Raw genomic sequence first — 7,859 nt, forward strand, 5'->3', positions numbered from 1 at the left:
CATAAGCAAATTATGCAACTTAATTGTAGTCAAGAAATCAGCTCAGTTATATTATTTTTAAAAATCACATCTTAAATTTAATGACCCAAACTGAATCCTTCCCTATAGAAATTTCCTTTCCTCCTTCTCATCTTAATGATAGCACCACCATCTGCCCACCTGTTCAAGCCAGGAACCTGGAAATTTCTCTATTCAGTCACTGAATTCTGTTGATTCTTCCGGTTTCAGTTCTTCCCTCTCCCCTCTTACCATCACACTCTTAGTTCAGGCCCTCACCCTACCTGGTCCCCTCCTATCTACACCTTCCCCACGGGACTCCCTGCTTCTGGCCACAGCCCCTTCCCCTGTGGGTCAGAATGACCCTCTTAATTACAAGTGTATTGTTCCCCTGCTTTAACACTCACAGGACCATGCTCACACGTCCTAATCCCACCCTCCCGGCCACGTGAAGCATCTGGACCCTGCCAATCCTGGTTCCAACTGCTGGCACATCCTCTTATATAAATTTTTTTTTCCTCACCCGAGGACATTTTTTCATTTTTGTTCAGATAGAGTGGGAGGGAGAGAGAGGAACAGAGAGAGAGAGAGAAACATCGACGTGAAAGGGACACATCGAGTGGCTGCCACCCGCACAACCAACCAGGGCCGGGGACAAACTGCAACCGAGGTACGTGCCCTTAGCGGGAACCGAACCCGGGTCTCTCAGGACCGCAGGCCGACGCTCTAACCGCTGAGCCAAACCGGCCAGGGCTGGCACATCCTCTTATTACCATAGATCCTCCCTGTTAGGGAGCCACTTGTCACTTTCAGAATGCCACGGGTCTCTCCCACCTTTGGACATGCTGTTCTCGCAGTCGAGAAGGCTCTCCACTGCATCCTTTTCCTCCCGTCCTCTGCCCGCCTGACCTTCTTTCAGCTACTCCCCAAAAGTCAGCCCAGACATCATTCTTCTGTGTAACCTTCTCTGCCCCCTCCCCCTCCACTGAAGAGGGAGGCCTTCGCTCTGCTCCACTCCATAAAACATACAGCATTTTCATGATAGAAACTATCACAATATCAGAACCCTATCTCTCACCTAGATTGTAAGACACTTCAGAACTGTGTTTATATTTGTATTCTCAGAACCTCGCATAATCCCTACCACATAATAAGATCTCAATAGAATGAAAACTAAACATATAAATTAGCATTTTGCTGTATTTATGCCTGTATAATGTAGTTGTGAATTACTGAATTATCTAAAATTTGATATCCTGTTTTTTCCACTTAAAACTATGTAATAATGTTATTTTTATTTCAAACAAGCTGTTGATTCAAGTTCCCTATAAGGTTAAAAATGTTTATAAACATCCTCTGTATAACTGTCCCATACTTTAAAAATTATTTCCCTGTTGCTAGACAGTCACAATAGTTGCATTTTTAATATTACATTTAACACTTTGATGAACATTATTGTCCACAAATCTTCGCATTTCAGAATATTTCTTTAGAAAGAAAGTAACTAAATCAATGGTGGGCATGGATATTTTAAGGGTCATGTTATATACTGTCAAATGGTTTACTAAAATGGCCAAACCCATTTGGATTCACAAAAGCAATACCTGAGAGTGAGCATCACATTTGAAGAGAGATATAGGCCAACTAGAAAACATTTGTAAAAGAATGAAACAAATTTGAAAATTTGTAAATACCCCATCTAAATAATTATTGGAGATATATGGAAAGTTTACCTAAGGTATAGTTAGGACATGATGTATCTATCATGAGGAAGATGTTATGATAATACAGTCATGAGGAAGAGGAAACAGACTTCAGTGCCATTACAGAAAACAATGATAGAATTACACCAGCTACTATTTGTTGTGCATCAGCTATGTGCCAGGCACTGTGCTAAGCAGTTTAGCTATACTAGTGATTGAATCTTCATTTTGCAGATAGATAACTAAGAGTTCAAAGAGTTTGGTCACTTTCCAAGAGTCACAGAGGTAATTAACAGCAGATCTGGTATTCATCAGTCCAGGCTGCACTGATTCTGAACTCATCACACATGTTATTAACCACTGCACCAGGAGTTCCCAGACTTCTCCACCAAGGTCAGCCTCATGGTAGATAAGAGTGAAAGCCAATACTAGGAGTATGTAGACAGAACTAGCCCTCTTTAAGCAAGTGAATCCCTAGAAGTCTGTTGTTGTTTTTTTATCCTCACCCGAGGACATTTTTCTATTTTTTGTTCAGATAGATTGGGAAGGAGGGAGAGAGAAACATCGTGTGAAAGGGACACATCGAGTGGCTGCCATCCGCACGACAAACCAGGGCCGGGGACAAACTGCAGCCGAGGTATGCGCCCTTAGCGGGAACTGAACCCGGGTCTCTCTGGACCGTAGGCCAATGCTCTAACCACTGAGCAAAACTGGCCAGGGCTAGAAGTCTGTGTTTTGTTTTGTTTTTTTTTTTTATCCTCACCCGAGGACATTTTTCCATTTTTTGTTCAGGTAGAGTGTGAGGGAGAGAGAGGAACAGAGAGAGAGAGAGAAACATCGACGTGAAAGGGACACATCGAGTGGCTGCCACCTGCACAACCGACCAGGGCCGGGGACAAACTGCAACCGAGGTACGCGCCCTTAGCGGGCACCGAACCCGGGTCTCTCTGGACCGCAGGCCGATGCTCTTACCGCTGAGCCAAACCGGCCAGGGCAGAAGTCTGTTTTTTCTTCAAAAAAACCTACTCACATTTTTGCACCTGCTGTGGAAAACAGCATGGCAGTGCCTCAAAGAAATTAAACATTGAATTAACCTTTGATTCAGCAATTCCATTTCTGGATATATATGCAAAAGAATTGAGGGAAGGGTCTTGAAGATGTATGTATACACCCACATTCATATCAGCATTATTCACGTTACCTAAGAGGTGGAAGCAACCCAAGTGTTCATTGATGGATGAATGGATAAATAAAATGTGGTATATTCATGCAATGGAGTATTATTCAGCTTTGAAAAGGAAAGGAATCCTATTACATGCTACAGTATGAATGAACCTTGACAACATTATGTAAGTGAAATAAGTCCGTTATAAAAAGACAAATACTATATGATTCCACTTAATATGAGTTACTTAGAGCAGTTGAATTCAGAAACAGCAAGTAGAATGGTGGTTATCAGGGGCTAGGGAAAAGGGGAAAAGGGAAAGAGGAGTTGTTTAGTGGAATAGAATTTCAGTTTTGCAATATAAAAAGTCCTGTAGGTTTGTTTTACAACAATGTAAATATAATTAGTACTATGACCTGTATACAGATTAAGGTGATAAATTTTGTTATATCTCTTTACAGTAAAATAAATCTAGGTACATTTTTGTATTATATTTGATTTTTATATTATCATAACAATGTTTCCCCCTAACTTTTCAATAAAAATGATCCTCTAAGATGTGCAATGTTTATCTTCCAACTTTGCATATCCCTGCATATCATGTGCCCGGTGTAAGAAGCATTACTCTGCATTACACATCCAAGGAAGCCAAACAACATTATCCATGGGGTACTATAGTTTTTATATCTTCATCCAGAGAAACAATTAGCTATTTCCTTTCTGTTTCATTTAATTGATTTCTGCTCTTATCTTTATGTTTTTTCCTTCCAGCTACTTTGGGTTTAATTTGTTATTTCTTTCTAAATTCTTAAATTATTGCTCTGAGATCTTCCTTCTTTTCTAATATAGACATTTAGAGATACATTTTTCTCTCTAAGTATTTCTGTAGCTACACCCTACAATTTTTGATATATTGTATTTTTGTTTGAATTCAATTAAAATATTTCAAATTTTCCTTGTGATTTATGCTTTCACCAATGGGTTCATTTAGATTGTGTGGTTTAATTCGCAAATAATTGGGGATTTTCTAGATATCTTTCTGTTACTAATTTCTAGTTTAATTCCATTATGGTCAGAGAACTTGTTTTGTATGATTTCCATCCTCTTAAATTTTTTGACACTTGTTTTATGGCCATGAATATAGTCCATCTTAATTAACTCCAGGTGCACTTGAAAAAGAATATATATTTTGCTGTTGTTGAATATCAAGTTCTATTTGGTCAGCTATTTCTCCTTTCAGTTCTATCATTTTGCCATATGTATTTTAAGCTCTGTTATTAGATAGCGCATATATTTATAATTCTTGTTTTCTTTTTCTTCTTTTTATAATCCTCACTGGAGCATATTCTTCTATTTATCTTCAGATAGAGTAGGAGGGAGGGAGAGAGTGGGAGAGAGAGAGAAACATTGATGTGAGAGGGATACACCAACCAGCTGCCTTCCACACGACCCTGACCAGGGCTGGGGATGAACCGCAATAGAGGTATGTGCTCTTGACCAGAATCAAACTCGCAACTCTTTGGTCTGTGGGCCAAGGCTCTAACCACTGAGCAAACTGGCCAGGGCAAATTCTTATTTTCTTTTGATAAATTGACTCCTTTATCATTATATATTGTTCCCCTTAATGCCTGATAATAATCCTTGTTCTAAAATCTATGTTGTCTGAGATGAATGCGATACTCTGCATTCTTTTGATTAGTGCTTATATGTTATATCTTTATTCATTTGTTTACTTTTAACCTATCATTGTATTTACATTTAAAATGGGTTACTTGTGCCTGGCCAGTGTGGCTCAGTGGACTGAGTGTTGTCACATGGACTGAGAGGTCCCAGTTCCATTCCCAGACAGGGCACATGCCTGGGTTGCTGGCTCAATCCCCAGTGGGGGGCATGTAGGCGGCAGCTGATTGATGTTTCTCTCACATCAATGTTTGTGTTTCTCAAAAAAAAATCAATAAAAACATATTTAAAAAAATAAAATGGTTACTTGTATCAAGCAAATAATGGGGTTTTGCATTTTTGTTCAATGTGACAGTCTCTGCCTTTTAATTGGAAAGTTTAGACCATTTAAATTTAATGTAATTACCAATATAGAATAAAAAATTGTTAAGCATGTAAATCCTAAAGTTCTCATCACAAGGAAAAAATCTTTTTTTTTTTTTTGTATTTATATAAGTTGGTGGATATTAGTTAAACTTATTTTGGTAATCATTTCACAGTGTATATGTAAGTCAAGTAGTATGCTGTACATCTTGAACTTTTATGGAATTTTATCTCAATAAAACAGCAAAGAAAATTATCAATATGGTTAGATGTAATTATACCATGTTGTTATTTGCTTTACATTTGTCTCCTTTGTTCTTTGTTTCTTTTCTCCTGTCTTATTCCGGGTTGGATTTAAAAATATATATATTCCACTATCTCCAGTCTTGGCTTATCAACAACACCTCTTTGTTTTTGTGGTTATCATCTTCCTTGTTGGTGTTGCTGTTTTAGGTGTTGCCCTCAGGCTTACAGTTATAGCCTCAACTTACCTCAGTCTGTCTTCAAACATCATACCACTTCACCTATGTGTAAGACTCTTACAATAGTATACTTCCTTTTGTGTCACTAGTCTTTTGTGCCTTGTTGTATTATTTCACTTTTCCATGATATAAACCAGCTGAGCCTGACCCTTCTGTGAACCAAAATTGCTGCCGTGCATTTCCAAAATGCCTTATGGGGGTGATACTGCCCAGTTGAAAACCACAAGTCTGGGATCTTAGGATTTAAAACATGCCTCTCTTTCACTCTGCCCTTCCCTGGCCCCGATTCCTCCTCTTACCACATCATCAAGAGAATTCCAAGGAGCCCTGTTCTTCGTATGCTCTTCCTGGATGATGAATTCATTCACTTCTGTGGCTGCAGCTGCTGCCTAATGCTCTTGACTCCCCACCCACCTCCAGCCCACCCTCTTGCTCCTGCCTCTTCTTCTGTTCAAAGCCTGCTCATTCTTTTTTTTTGTACAGATAGAGTGGGAGGGAGAGAGAGGAAGAGAGAGAGAAAGAAACATCGATGTGAAAGGGACACATCGAGTGGCTGCCACCCGCACGACCAACCAGGGCCGGGGACAAACTGCAACCGAGGTACGTGCCCTTAGCGGGAACCGAACCCGGGTCTCTCCGGACCGCAGGTCGACGCTCCAACGGCTGAGCCAAACCGGCCAGGGCCAAAGCCTGCTCATTCTTAAAGGCTCAGGGCAACTGCTGCCCACTCCATGAAGGCTTCTCCAATGACTACCCTTCCTCTTGCCTTGGAGATACTGCCTCTGGTTTAGTTCTTTTTTTAATCCTCATCCGAGGATATTTTTCTATTTATCTTCAGATAGAGGGGGGAGGGAGAGTGAGAGGGACACATCGACTGGTTGACGACCCCGACCAGGGCTGGGGAAGAACCTCAACCGAGGTATGTGCCCTTGACCAGAATCGAACCCACGATTCTTTGGTGCTTGGGCCGACGCTCTAACCGCTCAGCCAAACCAGCCAGGGCTACTTTAGTTCTTAATTGTACAGAGCACCTCAAACTGTAGTCACAATTGGCCCCTAAAGACCTGGAGAAAAGCTTGTTAAAAAGTAGATTCCAAGGAACATCCTCAAAAGATAATATTTCAGCAAGTCTGGTCAATTATTTTCATTTACAAATACCCCAAAGAAGGAAATGCGCATTTTAACAACTCTCAGAAGGATTTTGATAGAAACGGAAAATTTAGGAACCATTTCCTTAGTCATTTCATTTCCATGTGTTTCCCAACTGGCGTGTAAACCCTTTCGATGTAGGAACTGCCTCTTAGTTTGGGGCCCCATGCTGAGCACACAATTGGAGTTTTCAGCTTTCAGTGTCAGGCAGTGGGGATGAGTGGGACCAGGGGGTGTCTTGGTGGTGGGTTTCAGCCTGTGGATAATCTGAATCAGCCACCTTCGTTCTTTGATATATGCAATCGATGGTGCTTTCTGGGTCTTATATGCCGTGTGTCACAAAAGAGCTATAAAAATGAAGCTTTGAGACAAGTATGCTGGACTTTCTTTCAACCACATGGCTGCCCCTAATTCCATCCTATGCAGAAATTCTGGAGCAGCCACAGCCTGGGACACAAAGATGAATAAAACGTGTTCCTGTTTGTAGAGAAATTCAAATCTAATAGATTAGAGAGAGAGGTGAACACATAATTACATGGTAATCAACGCATATAAGAGGTACAAAAGTATTGGTAGAGTCAGGGAACTTAATATCTGAGCTGAGTTTAAAGGAATGCATGGAACAAATTCAACCAGGCATGGAAGAGAAGCCCAGGCAAGGGAACTGCATGAGCAGAGATGGACGTTTGGATCAGTGCAGTTTATCAGAGAATGAGTGGTAAGTGCAAAAGTTTGGTGAAAGAGAATGGTGGGCATGGACCTTCCTCCTGGCCTTGGGTATTCCACTGGGAGGATGGAGACTCGGATGGGGTAAATTTGTGGGACTAGACTCTCGAGGGCATTACTGTCTCCTTTCACGCAGAAGCAGACAGTCCCTGATGGCGTGGCCACAGTTTCTCGCTGTCTCCAGCACAGCAGCTTCCTGAAGCCCCGGGGCTGTAGCTCTGGTCTCCATGTTCATTCTAGGTCACTGCCTTTCAAAGGGTTCTGAGTGCAACCTCCAGAAAGAAATACATTTTATGCTGTGACCTAGAGCATGCATACATAAATATAAAACTGAAACATAATTTCCGTAAAACAATACCTTCATTATTACCTGTAATCACTTTGATATTTTTTCTACTCTATTTCATTCAAAAAAAAAAAAAAATTAAAGTTGGGTGGTACCCACTAGGTTGAGTTCACAGTGCAATAAGTACAACTCATAGTTTGAAGACCGTTGTCCTCAGACTCATATCCTAGTTTGGAAGTGTCAGGTCCCAGCACAGTGCAGTGACTAAGAACTCAGCACTCTGGGAACACACTTTCAGAACCGAAGTC

The sequence above is a fragment of the Molossus molossus genome, unplaced genomic scaffold, assembly GCF_014108415.1.
Source record: "Molossus molossus isolate mMolMol1 unplaced genomic scaffold, mMolMol1.p scaffold_m16_p_4, whole genome shotgun sequence".
In the NCBI taxonomy this organism is placed as follows: Eukaryota; Metazoa; Chordata; class Mammalia; order Chiroptera; family Molossidae; genus Molossus; species Molossus molossus.